This window comes from Nuphar pumila, chromosome 2 (genome assembly GCF_984573655.1).
Source record: "Nuphar pumila chromosome 2, dmNupPumi1.hap1.1, whole genome shotgun sequence".
NCBI lineage: Eukaryota > Viridiplantae > Streptophyta > Magnoliopsida > Nymphaeales > Nymphaeaceae > Nuphar > Nuphar pumila.
This window is the reverse complement of record NC_143250.1, coordinates 31,310,350-31,328,757: the sequence shown is the minus strand read 5'-3', so window position 1 is coordinate 31,328,757 and position 18,408 is coordinate 31,310,350. Positions and strand designations below refer to the sequence as shown.

Sequence of the window (18,408 nt, the reverse complement as noted above, 5' to 3'; positions counted from 1 at the left end):
ATTTTCCATTAAGAATAGGGTGTAAATGGGACACGACACGTGGATAAGTTGGAGTGTTCATGTGACACAGGGATGGGATTGGCAGTGCATAGGGGGTGGGAATTCTAGGGTTTGGGATGGCATCAATGATGTCTGAGAGGGGACCATTATAAATCAAAACCAGGAAGATTGGATGTGTTTTAGGGTTTCAGCATGCCATCGAGGGTCCTGGCTCTTCTATTGCCCTTTAGAATCTCGAAATTGTAAAGGCACTACTAAAGAATAGATTCTAAGAATCCCAAAGATGTTGAGGTTGCAGCAAAACAAACACTGCAACAGAGGATGCTAAGGATCCAGATTTCTACAGCACACTAGGATTCTTGGAACTCAAGGCTGCTTTAAAATCCTGCCACCAAACGCACAGATTTTGCATAACAGAATTGGCTTTTAGTTTTTTTTCAAGCCGGTATTTCTTTTGCTTTCTTCAATATATCTATTCGACGCAGTTTGTGATTGAGTATTTAAAAGATTTTTTATCAGTAGAATGTGATAATGCCGCAAAAGGGATAGACATAGGATAGATCCTAGAATTAAGTGGTGGGCACTGAAAGGAGCTAAACAAGGAATGTTTGTAGAGCAGGTAGTTAAGGAAGCTGATTAGTATCTCGAGGAGGATTCAGAATCAATGTGGAATAAGATAGCGGGTGGCATGAGAAAGGTGGCTAAGGAGGTATTGGGTGAGTCTAAAGGCGGTGCACCGCTAGGTAAGGATACATCGTGGTGGAACGAGGATGTCAAATTAGCTATTAAGGTTAAAAGAGAGTGTTATAGAAATCTAAGTAAGAGTCGTGATAATGAGAATTTGGAAAAGTATATGGTAGCAAAGAAGGAAGCTAAAAAAGTAGTTCGGAACGTGAGGGATAAGGTATATAAGGAGGTTTATGACAAGTTGGATACCAAAGAGGGCGATAAGGATATTTATAGGCTTGCAAAGATGAGATATAGGAAATCGAGGGATCTGGGTATGGTTAGATGTATCAAAGATGAAATGCAAAGGGTTTTAGTCAAAGATGAGGAGATTAAGGAGAGATGGAAAGATTATTTTGATAAGCTATTTAATGAAAGTCATGCTCAAGATCTTGGAGACTTCTCCATTCCTTTTCATGAGATGAATCGTGACTTCATGCGTAAGATTCAAAAGAAAGAAATTGCAGAGGCTTTGAAGAAAATGAAATCAAGAAGGGCAGTTGGCCCAGATGGTATACCTATCGAGGCTTGAAAATGCTTGGGAGTGAAAGGTTTAGAATGGTTGACAAATCTTTTTAATAAGATTTGGCGGACAAATAAGATGCCTAATGAGTGGAGGAAGAGTACTTTGGTGCCTCTATATAAGAATAAGGGTGATATACAAGATTGCACAAACTATCGTGGTATAAAACTCATGAGTTATTCTATGAAACTTTGGGAAAGGGTGATTGAGTCTAGGCTGAGGAAGGTTGTCATGATATCGGAGAATCAATTTGGTTTTATGCCTTGAAGATCAACTATGGAAGCTATAGATCTTCTTAGACAACTTATTGAGAGAAATAGAGAGAGAAACAAAGATTTGCATATGGTTTTTATTGATTTGAAGAAGGCATACGATAGAGTACCTAGGGACATTCTCTGGTGGACATGAAGAAAGGCGTTTTTCTAAAGTACATTAGTATAATTAAGGATATGTATGAAGGAGTAGTAACCAATGTCCGCACTTGTGGAGGGGTGACAACCAATTTTCCTATAACGGTTGGGTTACATCAAGGATCTGCTTTAAGCCCTTTCCTATTTGCTATAGTGATGGATGAGCTTACAAGATCAATTCAAGAAAATGTGTCGTGGTGTATGTTGTTTGCTGATGATATTGTTTTGATTGATGAGTCTAGAGTTGGGGTTAATGCTAAGTTAGAATTATGGAGACAGACATTGGAAGCAAGAGGTTTTAAGTTGAGTAAGAATAAAACATAATACATGGAATGTCGGTTTAGTAAGTAACGAAGTAGTGATGGGAGTGTAGTGAAGCTTGGTGAGCAAGAAATATCGATGGATGATTGTTTCAAATATTTGGGATCTATCATTCAAAAGTATGGAGAAATTGATGGAGATGTAAATCATAGGATAAAGGTTGGGTGGATGAAATGGAAAAGTGCAACTGTGCGATCGTAGAATGTCATTGCGGTTAAAGGGAAAGTTTTATAGGACGACTATTAGGCCCGCTTGTGAACAGCCCAAATTTTTCAAAATTTTGTAAATATTCTCCTTTTTTCCTTGGGCCCCCATTTTCTGAGTAAATTGAGTCAATTTCAAATCTAAATTCCAGTTTATTTTTCAAATTTTACAAAAATTAAATCTATTTTATATATCTGACTCAATTACGGATCCGGATCCAGTCCAAAATCCAAATCTGAGCCTCGTTATCCAATCTTTTAAAACCAAAATTACAAAAATACCAAAAATAGTTTTTGAATGAGTCGGACAGTCCGTCCATCATCCGTTTGGATTCACAGCTTTATATTTCTTGATTCGAGATTCAAAAACTTGAATATTTCCTCGAGTTTCGAATCAAAACCCATTTTTTTGAAGGATTTTTCAAAGAATAGCTTTAAAAAAAAAAAGATGTATGAATAGCCTACACTAGTAATCAAATGTTAGGTCTTCTCCCTGGCTCATCCATCTTGCCATGTTTCGCTTTCGTTATGCACACACGCACCCCATTCCCTGTGGCTTGAGGAAAGCATGATGATTCAAAAGAAAAAGAAAAAAAGAAAAAGAGAAAATCTGGATACAGGGAAGCAACCAGTGCTGCCCCTGTACCAATTAGTACTGCTGGCGTAGATATGCCAGCAGCCTTATCTGGGCAATGTTGTATCCTCAGGAGCTTTGACTCCCATGGTTGGAAGTAAAAAAAAAAGGGAGAGAATGTATGCTTATATATATATATATATATGTATATAAGATCAGCTTGTTATATTTTTTTTTTTCAATTCACTAAGAATGCATTACAGGGACGTCATTTCAAAATCCCATTCGTGGAGAATGCTCAGCTCACAACTTTCCATGGCTATACAGGTCACTCAGGTTGACATGGGTCTGGGATTATCGGTCTGGCCCCCAAAAAAAAAAATTCTGTCTATATGAGTGGACTATGCGTCTTCTCATTTCTTTTCTTTTTACAGTTCACATCTTATGAGATTTTCTTTTAGTTAATCCTCTTTTACAGGTACAGCATTACAGTACATTTTCCATGCACTTCCTCACATTTTTTTTTCTTTTCTTTCAGGAGTGCTCAACTTTTTTTGGAGTCCGATTACCTGTTACAGTGAAACCTCGGTAATTTGGCTTGCTAGATTTCATCTCATTGTTGTATGCTCCACCATCATGGCTTTTCTTTTCCATTTAGGATCCTTCCTTCAGTTGTCTGGATTCACTAAGTGCGTTACTACAGCAGAAATGCTCAAGATCTGTCTTCGTGATAACCAGTCATAACTTCCTTAATGCATTAAATGCTGGATTGTTATAAATAAATGAGATATCCCCATGCTGTGGCCTGGGTTTTGAAAATATAGACTATACAGTAAGTCCACCAATATGCAACATACCTACCAGCCAAATCCAGTTTAAGCAGTGATTGTGGAATATCACCTGCTGGGAATCTCATGGTTGAGCTCTCTATGAAGAGGGTCTGAAGGCAAGAAGGATGGGTTGCTTCAAGAACAAGAAGATCCGATAAGTAGGTCGTTGGGTCTCTTACTGGCGCCAAGAAAATCAGATGTTATATAGATAGGCCCAAACTCCAAACTCTGCACTTTCTCTCAATCTTTTCTTTAGAATGATAACTCGCTTCATAAGGTATGGCATGCGCTCGATTTCATAACAAGATCGTGTGAATACTTTCCTGTTTTTGGCTTTCTATTTCACCACCTTCACAACCCAACACCTTTGTTGACAACATTTTTTTTTTTTAAAAACATTTACATTTATCTTCATTGCATCAGCATTTGTGTTCTCAATACCTCAGATTCCTTCATGACCCCTGTTCCTGGCACTAACACCCACAGTCCCTACTTTTGGGTATTTTCACCCACTCATGTGCTTTTCCATTTATATTACTACTATCACAACCCCACTTATTCCACCTATGTAATTTATCCCCACAGCATCATCCTGAGTACACTTACCTGCTGCATACACGTGAGCAGCATATCATTTTGCTGCCACCTCCATAGTGAATTTTTTTTTTTTTTTAGCTACCAACACCACTCCACCTGCCAGTGCACAACAGCATCACTGTTTCCACCATGTCACCACCATTCACCGCATGGCTGTCACCATAGCATCTCCCTTTTCTTTATCCAGCACCTACACCCTATTTTCAGCATACAGGAATTATATTGGTTGTATTTTTGTTATCTTTCATTTTGATTCTTTAGCACCTTCTCTTCATAACATTTTATCTTTTTGTCATATAGCATTAGGGGTCATAATATCCTACCACTACTATGCTTACAGTATGTCATCTTCATCATTTGAAGCCTATTCAACATAGGCCATGCAACCCTTTACCTCACTGTTACAGTGCTACTTGCTGTAGCATTGAAGGCATTCTGTCAACGGCATTTTACTTCCATCTTCACTGCCGTACCATGTAGCAGCAGAACCCTTACCAGCTGTGATGTTCACAGTAATGCTCACAAGAATATCTATGGCAAATTTGTTGTTTGCACAGCAGCCCCTCCTATATAGCCACACTATTGCACATCACTGCTGCCAGTTGCATTCACTTTGCTACTGCACATTCATATCTTCCACTATATCACCATCTTTGCATTTACTTACCTACCACTTCATCTTATTTCACTACCTACTGCACTAAGCTGTTCTTATTTTAGCTATGTACATGACCTACATTTTCCATGCTTAGTTTAGATATAATATATGTTCTTTAACTAGCATAGGTGTTATTCCCAGCTAAATGTATTCGTTAGATACAAAAACCCTTTTCCTACTCCATATAGGCAATATAGGATATATTATGCACATTCACTCTAAACATCTATATACTCATTCAGTATAACCATATGCATGCTGATTCCAATATGATGTTTCTTCTTACATGTTCGCTTTTCTATTTGCCTTCTACTAACTTACATTTTGCAGGAGATATATGAAAAAAAAAGGCTATCTTTCTTATTGAATTAAGATTTCAATTTCCAGTTAATGATGTAATAAGCTAGACCTTAATGAAAAACTCTACATTTCCTGTTTAGATAGAATGAATGAGCATTGTAAATATCATGAATTGCTTGTTTTCATGCATTTTTTCCTTTATTTATCAAATTCTCACAAATGGCAACACGAATGGCACGTGCACCATTTCGTAAGAGGTAATTGATCATAAGTTGATGATCCACATCAATGGCCATAGTCAGGGTGTGGACAAAACTTAGCATTTCTATCTTTCACAAAATAACATTGTATCCACACTGGATCCATTTTTCAAAATTCATCATATTTTCCATAAACATTTTCTCTTTTTATCAGAATTTAACTTAAAATTAACTCAAAATATATACCAATGGCCATAGTCAGGGTATATTGAGGGTTGATTTCATTTTAAATTCTATAAAAGCACCAAAAAGATATTTTATCCTTCATTTGAATTTAGATATGACTATTATATAATACATTCAATGACCATAGTCAGGGGTGTATTATATCATTAGTCTTATTTAAATTCATTTAAAGAATGAAATATGATTTTCAAATCCACTTTCAACTTATTCAAATTCATTCATCATATAGGATAGAATTGCATCATATTTTCAAAACTTCTTTTTTCAAAATCCCAAGTATTTCTTCTTCTTCATCAGATCTTATTCAAATCCAATTCTATCTCATTTTAAGATTCAAAATTTCAATTTCAAAGTCCAAATTGACTTTGAAACTCCAAAATCATTTTATATACAAACTTCAAATTTCCAACTCAATTCAAAATTCAATTTCAAAGTTCAATTTAACTTTGAAGTTTCTAATTCATCTTCTGATTCAAAATCCAATTTTCTTCAAGTTTTAAATCAAAGTTGAGATTGACTTTGAATCTCAAAATCCAAAACCTTCTCAAGTTCAATCTGGGTTTTCAAAACCCAGATCCATCTTCTAAAGTCCCATTTGGACTTTCAAAACCCAAAATCCAAAGTTAATCTCAGCTTAGATCCAGATTTCCAACTTCACTTTGGATCTCAGATTACAGATCCAAAAATCCATTCTAGGATCCAGAACCCAATTCACCTTGGATCTCAGATTACAGACCCAAAATCCATTCTAGGATCCAGAACCCAATTCACCTTGGATCTCAAACTTCAGATCCAAATTCACCTTAGGATCCAAAACCAATTCTACCTTTGGATCTCAGATTATAGATCCAAATTCTAATTCTTAGGATCTAGATCCCCATTCTACATTGGATCTCAGATTCAGATCCAAATTCCAATTCTTAGGATCCAGAATCCAATTCCCCTTTGGATCTTAGACTTCAGATCCAAATCCATTCTAGGATCCAGAACCCAATCCTACATTAGATCTCAGACTTCAGATCCGAATCCATTCTAGGATCCAGAATCCAATTCTATTTTGGATCTCAGACTTCAGATCCAATTCCATCTTAGGATCCAGAGTCCAACCCTATCTTGGATCTCAGATTTCAGATCCAAATACCATCTTGGATTCCAAATCTTAAATCCAATTCCCTTCAAAATTCCAAATCCAAATCCCACTTTAATTCCAAAACCAATTCCATTTCATTCCAGATTTTAAATCAAGTTCTCATTTCAGATCCTAGATTCAAAATTCAACTTTGAACCCTATTCAGATTTTGGACTCAGATTTCATCTTGAAGTTCCAACTTTAAATCAATTTCATTTCTCAATTTTTTCAAATTTCTCAATTCTATCTTTCCTTCTGATTCAATTTCATTTTCTATTCTGATTCAAAGTCCATTTATGACTTTGAAAATTCCTTTCTTCTTCTTCTATCTCAAAACTTCAAAATCATTTTCCAAATCCAGATCTATTTTTCCCTAGCTCTTGATCATTCTAAAAACTTAGAACTTTAATCTTAAGTTCTAAGTTAGAAAACATTTCTTCACTTTATCAGATTCACTTGAGAATTCTTCAAAACATTTTCAAAAAGAGCATACATCTTTGCATTTGCACAAGCATGATTCATTGTGCATTTAGACTTAAGATAAATACTTAGATAAATTCTTTGCAAAGCAAAAGGCATAAATTCGATCCTTGGTTCGATTACCCCTGGTAAAGGCGCCAGGAACGGTCGAACCTCGTACCGACGAGCGGATCCCGTCTCCCAGTTTTCCCGCAAATATTTCAAAAACGGAGGCGAGTTATTTCAAAATTTTTCAAAATTCAGGTCAAGTGAGACCCGCAAAAGGATTCTTCTTCTCTTCTCTTCTTTCTTTTCTCTTTTCTTTCCGTCTTTTATCTTTCTCCCTTCAAAAAGGAGGAAAATAAGAGGTTGGAAAGGAAAAGAAAAGGAAAAGAGAGAATATCACGAGAGGAAAAATTTTGCGATGATCACACCGCTTTACTATATGGTACATAATGTTGGGCTGCCAAGATACATCATATTCAAGTGAGATGCGTATGCTGAGATGGATGTATGGAAATACAATAAAAGATAAGATTCAAAACGAGGAGATACGTAAGAAGGTAGGCGTTTCACCCATTGAAAATAAGATGAGAGAGAATCGTTTACAGTGGTTTGGACATATTCGGCGAAGGCCTAATGATGCTTCAGTTAGAAGGATGGAGAAATGGGAAAATTTATTAGTTAAAAGAGGTCGGGGTAGGCTTAGGAAGACATGGATGGAGGTGATAGGAAAGGTATGAATGCTTTGAACCTCACCGAGGACATGGCATTGGATAGAAATGATTAGAGGAGAAGGATTCATATGGAAGACCCAGAATGATTTTCTTTTTTGGTTCATATCGCCGACCCCAATTGTTTTGAGATGAAGGCGTAGTTGTTGTTGATTGTTGTTGTTGTTGTTAGAATGTGAGTCCACATTTTTGTTTGGATTACCGATTTGGGTAGGAAGGACAACATATTTTTAAGTATTTTCTGAAAACGTCTTTTAGGCCTAATTTTCTCCAGTGATTTAGTGGATTTTCTGTGGGGTTTCAATCTTTTCTTTGGTTGTTTTGATTTAGGTCATGGTGGAAGGAAAAAGTAGTGATACCCAGTACGAACAAACTATTGAAGCCACTACCAGCAATGGGGATTCATGTAAGAGTTTATAGATAGTAGATACTATGGCATCTCTCCTTTAGGTATATATAGGATTGATGAATTACCTGTATACTGTAGTGCAAACTACAATGTGCATTTTGATAATATTGAGCGATTCACTTATTACATTTTTAGGTGCTTGATTTGTCATTTCGTGATATCTGAGAACTTTTTCTTTTTTATATTCACAATAATCTTTGTCGATCACATTATTCTTGCTGTAAATAATTTTAAGTGACTAATGCAATCTGACCAATGCGAATGGTAATATAAAGGGAAGCATTTTTAGTAAAATGGGTAATGAATTTTATATCAGGCTTTTAAATAGATGAAGGAAAAGAAATTTAATTGCACCTTGTGTGATTGGTCGGTGTTGGTGTAGCCTATCATATTCTCAAAAGATCATTTAAAATTGTTAATGTTCAGATTCTTAGTGAGGTGATGGGGTAGCATTAGTTTTTGTTTTGTGTTGGTATAAGTTCACTCCATTATGTTTTCTTATATGATGCAGAAAGTCCAGTGAAGACAAAGTGCTGGGATCAGAGAGAAGCCTTGCCAGGGGAGCCTCGATGTGTTATATGTGGACGTTATGGTGAATACATTTGTGATGCAACAGAAGAGGATATTTGCAACATAGAGTGTAAACAAGTTCTTCTTGCCAGACACCATTCCAACTCTCACAAGCCACCTGAGCTTAAAGCTCGTCCTGTAAAAGTCCCTGCTCTTATTTATGCTGATGATATGACCATTTTCGGTCGTGCTAGTGTTCCGCAGAATCTTTCGGTTCAAGCTCATTCTTCACTTTTTTCTCTCTTTTCGGCCTTTCTCTCAGTGAGCAAAAGTGTTCTCTTTCTATGTTCCACGTCCAGTCCTCTATGTTAGTTGCTAGGATGAAGATTTTTAATTGTGTTATATCTGAGCTGCCTATATTGTATTTGGGTTTGCCGTTACAAGTTAAGCGCCTTTATTCTGTGGCTTGGGCTCTAACGCTTCTTAAAGTTAAGCGCAAATTACTCTCATGGCAAGCTTTTTATCTCTTGTATGCTAGCCGCCTAACTTTAGTGAAGCACGTTCTCTCGACTATTTCGGAATTCTTTATGTCCATGTTTCTGATAATTGTGGGTGTGGAGAAGCAATTGACAAGTCTGCTGGCAGGATTCCTTTGGTCTGAGTGTCATCTCAAGGGTAAGTGCCACCTGGTTGGCTGGCGTTCGGTGGTCTTGCCACGTTCTATGGCCGGTTTAGGTGTTCCTGCACCCAGACTCAGGAGTATTGCCTTGGTCTCTAAGCAATGCTGGCTTGCTCATCAACCGGATAATCCTTGTGCTACTTTTCTTCTCTCTAAGTATGAGCCTCTTTCTCTCCTGGTTTTCCTACGCTCACGACGTGGAGTATTTTCTCATCTGCGTAAGTCTTGGTTGTCGGCTTTAGCTTTCTTTAGCGACAATTTTGAGAATCCCATCGATATTGGTAACTGGGTGCATTAGGCTATTGCTCCTACCAGGAAGTTCCTGACCAGCAAAGTCTATAGATCGTTGCTTCCCCTGGGGGCGACCTGGTTGCCCGAATTTGCATTCTGGGCGAAGGGTCCTTCACCCCGTTCTCGGGTCCTGGCTTGGTTAATCTTGCACGATAAGGTCCAAACTCACTCTACCTTAAAGAGGTGGGGCTTCCAACTTTCGAGTTGATGTGTGCTTTGTCATGTTGCTGAAGAATCCTCGTTCCACCTCTTCTGGTCTTGCCCTACCTTTGTGGAGATCTTTCGTAGGACTTGGAGGCACCCGGAGGTCCTGGTTACGGAGGAGTCCTTTGCGCTAGACCTCATCTTGGGCATGGTCTGCATTCGGCGCAATAAGCGGTGGTGGTTAATTTGGAGGTCGTGGTTGTTTACCACTTGGTGGTTCGTTTGGATGGTGCGCAACGATGCCTTTTTCAGGAATCTTCGGCCGACATTAATCATCTTGCTCATAAAATCCTAGTGGACGTTTATTCTGCGTATTCATCTTCTAGATCTAACGTTTCCTCCTGTTGTCACTCTGCTTCCTCCAGATTTTATTGGTTTTGCGGTTCCTACGTGAGTCGCTTTTTTCGCTTGTTTGGCTCCTGCTTGTTTCTGTTTTGTTTTTATTTTTCTACTTTTGTTCTCTTTGGGTTCAACTCTGTTGACCCTTTCTCTGGTTGAAATCCTGTTTCGCCTCTCTCTCTCTCTCTCTGCATGTGGGTATGTGTGGAATTGGATGAACATGGGAAAAAGGACACAGAACACACCATTGTTGTGTAAGTTTTCCATTAAGAATAGGGTGTAAATGGGACAGGACACGTGGATAAGTTGGAGTGTTCATGTGACACAGGGATGGGATTGGCAGTGCATAGGAGGTGAGAATTCTAGGGTTTGGGATGTCATCAATGATGTATGAGAGGGGACCATTAGAAAGCGAAACCGGGAAGATTGGATGTGTTTTAGGGTTTCAGCATGCCATCGAGGGTCCTTGCTCTTCTATTGCCCTTTAGAATCTCGGAATTGTAAAGGCACTACTAAAGAATAGATTCTAAGAATCCCAAAGATGTTGAGGTTGCAGCAAAACAAACACTGCAACAGAGGATGCTAAGGATCCAGATTTCTACAGCACACTAAGATTCTTGGAACTCAAGGCTGCTTTAAAATTCTGCCACCAAACGCATAGATTTTGCATAACAGAATTGGCTTTTAGTTTTTTTTCAAGCCGGTATTTCTTTTGGTACCTTAAATATATCCTCTTTGACACATTTTGTGATTGAGTATTTAAAAGGTTTTTTATCAGTAGAATGTGAGTCTTCATATTTTTGTTTGGATTACCGATTTGGGTAGGAAGGACAACATATTTTTAAGTATTTTCTGAAAACGTCGTTAGGCCTAATTTTATCCAGTGATTTAGTAGATTTTCTGTGGGGTTTCAATCTTTTCTTTGGTTGTTTTGATTTAGGTCATGCTGGAATGAAAGGGTAGTGATACCCAGTCCAAACAAACTATTGAAGCCACTACCAGCAATGGGGGTTCAGGTAAGAGTTTATAGATAGTAGATACTATGGCATCTCTCCTAAAGGTATATATAGCATTGTTGAATTACCTGTATACTGTAGTGCAAATTACAATGTGCAATTTGATAATATTGAGCGATTCACTTATTACATTTTTAGGTGCTTGATTTGTCATTTCGTGATCTCTGAGGAGAATTTTTCTTTTTTATATTCACAATAATCTTTGTCGATCACATTATTCTTGCTGAAAATAATTTTAAGTGACAAATGCAATCTGACCAATGCGAATGGTAATATAAAAAGGGAAGCAATTTTAGTAAAATGGGTAATGAATTTTATATCTTGGAAATATTGAAGCTGGTGTTTGTGTTTCCTAATCAGGCTTTTAAATAGATGAAGGAAAAGAAATTTAATTGCACCTTGTGTGATTGGTCGGTGTTGGTGTAGCCTATCATATTCTCAAAAGATCATTTAAAATTGTTAATGTTCAGATTCTTAGTGAGGTGATGGGGTAGCATTAGTTTTTGTTTTGTGTTGGTATAAGTTCACTCCATTATGTTTTCTTATATGATGCAGAAAGTCCAGTGAAGACAAAGTGCTGGGATCAGAGAGAAGCCTTGCCAGGGGAGCCTCGATGTGTTATATGTGGATGTTATGGTGAATACATTTGTGATGCAACAGAAGAGGATATTTGCAGCATAGAGTGTAAACAAGTTCTTCTTGCCAGCCACCATTCCAACTCTCACAAGCCACCTGAGCTTAAGGCTCGTCCTGTAAAAGTCCCTACACTTGAATGCTTTTACATAAATGATACTGGGCCAGATTCTACATGCCTTAATGGTACCCAGATTGAATCTCTGAGGTACAAAATTGACATGTGTTAAGGGAGATTGTGTTCCACCACCAATTTTGTCATTCTCCATTCGTGAACTTCCACGGAAGCTCCAGAGCAACCTAGAAGCAGCAGGATATGTGATACCCACACCAATTCAGATGCAGGCAATTCCTGCTGCTTTGATGAGTATGTTTTAGCTGAAACTGGATCAGGGAAAACTGCCTCCTTCCTGGTACCTCTTATCTCCCGCTGCGCCAAATTTCATTTTGAGCACTCCTCTGAAAAGAAGAAACAACTAGCAATTGTCTTAGCACTGACAAGGGAGTTGTGCTCACAAGTTGAGGAGCAAGCCAAGGTCCTTGGAAAGGGTCTCCCATTCAAGACATCATTGGTTGTGGGTGGCGATCCCATGGCTGGACAAATCTATAGGATCCAGCAAGGTGTGGAATTGATTATTGCTACTCCTGGTCGCCTGGTCGATCTTCTAACCAAGCAAGATGTTGAACTGGATGAAGTAGGTGTCTTGGTTTTGGATGAGGTGGATTTCATGCTTCAGAGAGGGTTTCGTGATCAGGTGATTCAGATAATTCATGCACTAACTCAACCTCAGATGATGATGTTCTCTGCTACAATTCCCCGAGATATTGAGAAGATGCTAGGGTCGATGCCTAAAGATTTGTTCGTCATCTCTGCTGGGGTACCTGGCAAGCCTACTGAAGCAGTCAAGCAAATTGTCATTTGGGTGGGATCTAAGCATAAGAAGCAGAAGTTGTTTGATGTATTGACAAGCAAGCAGCATTTCAAACCACCAGTTGTGGTCTTTGTGGACTCTAAAATGGGAGCCAATCTTCTGTGTGAGGCCATTACTGTCATGATTGGGATAAGAGTTGTTGCAGTACATGGGGACAGGACAATGAATGAGAGAAGAGAGAGCCTAAAATTGTTTCTGATGGGAGAGATTCTTGTACTTGTCGCCACAGGGGTGTTAGGACGCGGGATTGATCTGCTAAAAGTAAGACAAGTGATAATCTTCGACATGCCCAACTCAATACAGGAATACGTGCATCAGATTGGTAGAGCTTCCAAATTGGGTGTCGAAGGAACAACCATTATCTTCATCAATGAGGAGAACAAAAATTTGTTTAAGGAATTCATTAAGGTTCTGAAATCTTCAGGTGCTGCCATACCTAGGGAGCTCATAAATTCTCCGTACTCCCAAGGTTTTCATGTTGTTGGCCATCAACAGAAGAAGCAAAAATTTGCTTCCTGAAATGCCAAGTACAGATTTTGTGGGTCCTGAGCCCAAGAAAGATGAAGGGTCACTACATCTCCTGAGTTGGATGATTTGCATCTGAACTTGAGTAGTCCCCGAGGGTCACTGCTGCATCTCCTGAATTGTGAGATTTGCAGTTCAACTCGGGCAACCTCTGGGTGAATGTTAACCTTCTATTGGGAACGCTTCTGCCTACTGGTTATCCAATTCATTGTAGAGGGTTGGGATGTTCAAGCTCGGTTCCTGCCACACCATCCTTTCATGATCTGGTCATGTAACAGAAAAGGACTGTTGGAGGTTGAGAAACTGCATTGCTCAATGCTTAATCCCCAATAGGCTATTGGTGTTGGCTTCTGGATATGGAATGCCCAGTATTTACCTGGGAGAAGGGAGACAGTTGTTGATGGTTCCGTTTTCGTTTCCAATTATGCAGGCTGCACAAGACTGCTATGGTGGTTGAAATCTATTTTATAGTTGCAGAAAGATACAGCCTCGGGACTATTTTTGCACCAGTTCTCCACTTTCTTGAAATAACATTTGTATGAATGGGAAGTAACCTTCAGGAACAAACAACCATGCGTGTAAAAGGTGGGAATACCTTGTGGTAAGAGTAATTGTGCATACTTCATGGGAGAAAGGATCAAGATTGCCTTCAGATAACTAAACAGACTGAACATTACTTACATAGATAAATTAAATACATATATGTAGAGTTGGTGGTAGCTGCCTAGTACTTTTCTGGCCTACTGCCAGCTTGTCAAGCTTTTGATGTTTTTTTTTTCATCTTCTTAAATCTGACCATACATATGATCTACATGCCTGATTTTATAAGAATCGACCCTTGGATAGTCTGATTCCATTAGGCAGGTAAGCTTTTATAAGGTTTTATAATCAATGGTCCAAGATTTTCATAAATATTCAAGTCTAAAAGTTTATATTTTTTATCGAAAAAACATGATTCAAGTATTGATTTTCTATCAAATCGACCATGCTGAACACATCTGCAGGAAACAACTGGAAAACACTGTTCGCTCAGGGTAGGTTGGCAACCACTTTTCCCATGTATATACAAAAAGTATTAGTTATGCTAATTATTATAGTCTCTTCTAAAACAAACCACCATTTTCCAACATTTTCTTAATTTTTGTGTGTGATATATATCCCATGGTTTAGTAAAAGAATATGTTTTAGTTGATTGGTAAAAGCAGGTGGTGCCTATTGAAAACAAAAGCTTTTAAAGTCTTTTAGGCTCTGTATGGGACTGTCAACTACATGGTTGAAAATGGTTCATCTCCGCTCTCAGCAACGTTCTCATCTCCCAAATTCGGGTACCCAAACACCTGTGGGGGTAGATTGTATAGGAGGTATTAATTAAACCTCATTAAATCTCTATCTCCTCTATCATCTTGGGCTCTTCAATAAATTTCTATCTCCTCTATCATCATCGGCTCCCAAATAAAGCCTTACTGGTATTATGATTGAACTAAAAATATGGCCTATTTTCCCTTTTTATCGAATTGATGGTCTTTGAGCTAAATATGAACCCGGTTGTTTGCCATAGGGGTTCATCAGGAGGCCTTTCTAAGCTTGCCTAGCCAAGAAAAGGATGAAGGATCAGCTGAATTGCAATCAAGAAAAGTTCTACTTAGCTTGTCAAGATCAGTTCAGTCAGCCAACTGGTTCGGGTGTCAAGAGGTTGGTACTTTGGGTCAAGCTTTGACGTTTCTTGGGTTGATAAGTGCACTTGTGCTCTGGACCCAATCAAATTGGTAGAATAAATTTCATTTTCTTGCCTTCTCAGTGTATAACTTTTATTGCTGAGTTGCTTGGAAGTTTGTATCGAAAGAACAAACCTTAGAAGTGGTATAACTCTACAACTGTAGAGATACATCATGCCATTTCATGAAAGGTGCTCTATTGCCGTCACATATTGATAGGGATGCAAATGGGTTAGGTTCAGTTTGGATTTAAGCATTACCGAATCCAACCTGATCTTGCTTAATTTGATTTAGACTGACTCAGAGAAAGGCAATACCAAACCCAGATCCGACTACCTAACCAGACAGTCTTTATATGTAATCAAATTCAGATCATTCATCGGATTAGGATGCGGACTCGGATGCAAATCTGCCTAACAAACACGAAACCAAATATCCATGCTGTCTCTTCTACAAAATCAAACTATAAAAGTTTTCAAATCGGTTGGGTATCCAACCCGAATCCAAACAATGAGTCCCTACATATTACTCGTGGCAATGTGATAAGAGTCAGCCGTGAAGTTCTTCACCGTCTATAAATGCCCTAAAGTCATGTTTTCATGTGATTTCAATATCTCAAAGGATTCACTTTCACATTACAAGTTGGTTGGTAACTAGCTCTCTTTCTCTCTAAACAAACTGGTAATAAGCCCCTTTTGATTGACATGAAAGCACATAACTACATGCAAAGAAAGTTGGTAAGATTCTACCAATCATGATACCTATCTTTACAGTTGTAATGTTCTCCAAGATCCCCAACTCTGCTTTTTGTCATCCAACGGTCAGTCCAATAGGAAAAGTGGAACTATTTGTTACATATGGTTGTCTTAGCTTAGTATAGACCTTTGACTCATTTTTTTATTTCCCTAATAAGCAAGCTGGAGTTACGTGGACCCTCCATATTACTCTATGCATTGAAGGAATTTGCTATCAAGAATTACAAGACATGTGCATGCATGTACGTTAAGGATAGGGTGACACGTTCAAACGGCCTGCTGGGCCAAGCCAACCCAGCCCCACCTTCGCCCAATTTGGACCTAGAGTTTAGGCCAGGTCTGATGGGGGGACCAGGCCTAAACAGAGACAATAGGGGCCTCTATGACCCACCATTAGTAATAATAATAATAATATTATTACTATGATTATTTATTTTTATTTTTATTTTTATTATTATTAGCTTTTGTTGAGCCTCTTGGCTCAAGATTTGCACGAGTCAAAATTCTAATCCAGAGAGAGATGGCCTTTGCAAAGAGCTACTGTTACCAAGTAAATTAATGGACCACCAAGTTTGATCAATGATCATCTTGATGTGGTAATTTGGTCAAAATAAGAGGTGTAGGAAGTATCAGGGAAAGATTTAAGGAGGCACACCATTATGAAACTTTGGTTAGCATCACAACTGGAGAGTTGAAACTTTAAATTGGGCATATGAGATAAAGTGGACATTTCATTCTTGTGAGAGCACTCGTTGGAGAGAGCAATTACAATTGGAATTCAAAGGTATCATGCATAGCCAGCTTTCAAATTGGTATATTCATGCGTATCATGGATGCCCTGTGAACCCTTGATCTTTTTCTTTTTTTCCAAAAAAAAAAAATTCTAAAACCTAAAATTTGCAACTTATTAGGCATCTAACAAAATGTTACCTCAAGACTCAAACTTAGGGCATGCTTTCTCAGTAGGAAATTGGCCATTTTCATGTGAAAATGACCATTTTGAAGGAGATGATAATCCATCCGGAGCACATCGCCTCTGGATGGTGATGCATACCAACCAAAGTAATGAGAAATCAACAATGACAGGGCGATCATACTCGGATAATCAAACCAACAAATCTTGAGGTCATGAATATGAGGTGTAGGGTGTCTTGCAATTTAAAGAGAAGGGCGGGCATGGTGGAGATATAGAAAAAAATGTCAGAAGAGGTCATGAATATGAGGTGTAGGGTGTCTTGCAATTCTCTCTCTCTCTCTCTCTCTCTCTCTCTCTTTTATATATATATATATAAAAGAGAGAGAGAGAGAGAGAAAGAATTGTACAGGTGCTTAATGAAATATGAGTAATGATACCTGCTTAATGGGGTTTTTTCTCTTTTGGCATTTTTTTTGCAATTCTGACCTCATAAATGTGTTGGGCATGATTGATTTACAAGAAAATAACACCTGGATCATGTGTTTTCAATGAAAAAAATGATATTTGGAGCCTCAAAAATTTATACATATTTTGGACCTTTGATTTTTTTAACATTATAAAAATCCACCATGTGTTGGAATCGAACACTTCAAGAGCTGGTCCCTATAAAATCAAGTACATAGATCACATTTGTATGATAGAATTTAAAAATAAAATGAAAAGGCCTAAAAGCTTATTAAGCAAGTATCATTAAGCACCAAACATGTGGTCGTTGCAATTTTTTTTTCTTTTGTTCATTTTTAAGAGAAAAAGAGAAAAACTCTTACAAGGTCTCACTTGACCTTTTATAAAGATGTTTTAAAATTACTCGCCTCCGTTTTGAAATTTACGGAAAAATAAAGAGACGAGATTCGCTCATCGGTACGAGGTTCTATAGTTCATGGCGCCTTTACTAGGGGTAATTGAACCAATGATCAAATTTATGCCTTTGACTTGCCTAAATTTGTTTAAGAAATTATTCTAAGTTCTAAATGCACATTGAATCAGACTTGTGCTATGATTTTGAATTAGAGAATGTATATTCTTTTGAAAAATATTTTTTTAAAAGTCTGAATCTTCCAAGTGATTTTGAAATGGATTCAAAGTTAAGTCTTAAAATTTGAGATCTAAATTGAGTTTAAGATAGAAAATCAAAATTCCAAGTTTGATTTCTAAATTGAGAATTGAATTTAGAAATCAAGCTTAGAATTACATTTGAAATTTTAGAATTTTGAAGCTTTAAAAAAAAAGGAAACTTAAAATTCGCTTTGGAATGAAATTAAGAATTGAAATGAAATTCCAAGCTAAGAATTGAAGTTTTTGGATGGAAAATTCGAATTTGGATTTGAAAATAAAAATAGAATTTAAAACTTAAAATAAAGATTAGAATTCAATATGTGAAATTGGAATGAAATTCAAAGTAAAAGTTTGAAAATAGAAAATAAAATCAATATTTGAAAATTGAAATTAAAACATGGAATTGAAAATGAAATTCAAAGTTTAATTTTAGAAATTTGAAAATGGAAAATTAGAAT

General features: G+C 37.6%; 1 pseudogene; it reads left to right on the top strand.

Moving 5' to 3' along the window:
- The first annotated feature begins 7,667 nt into the window (after positions 1 to 7,667).
- LOC149845162 (DEAD-box ATP-dependent RNA helicase 41 pseudogene) lies at positions 7,668 to 13,442 on the top strand (annotated as a pseudogene).
- The last annotated feature ends 4,966 nt before the right edge of the window (positions 13,443 to 18,408 follow it).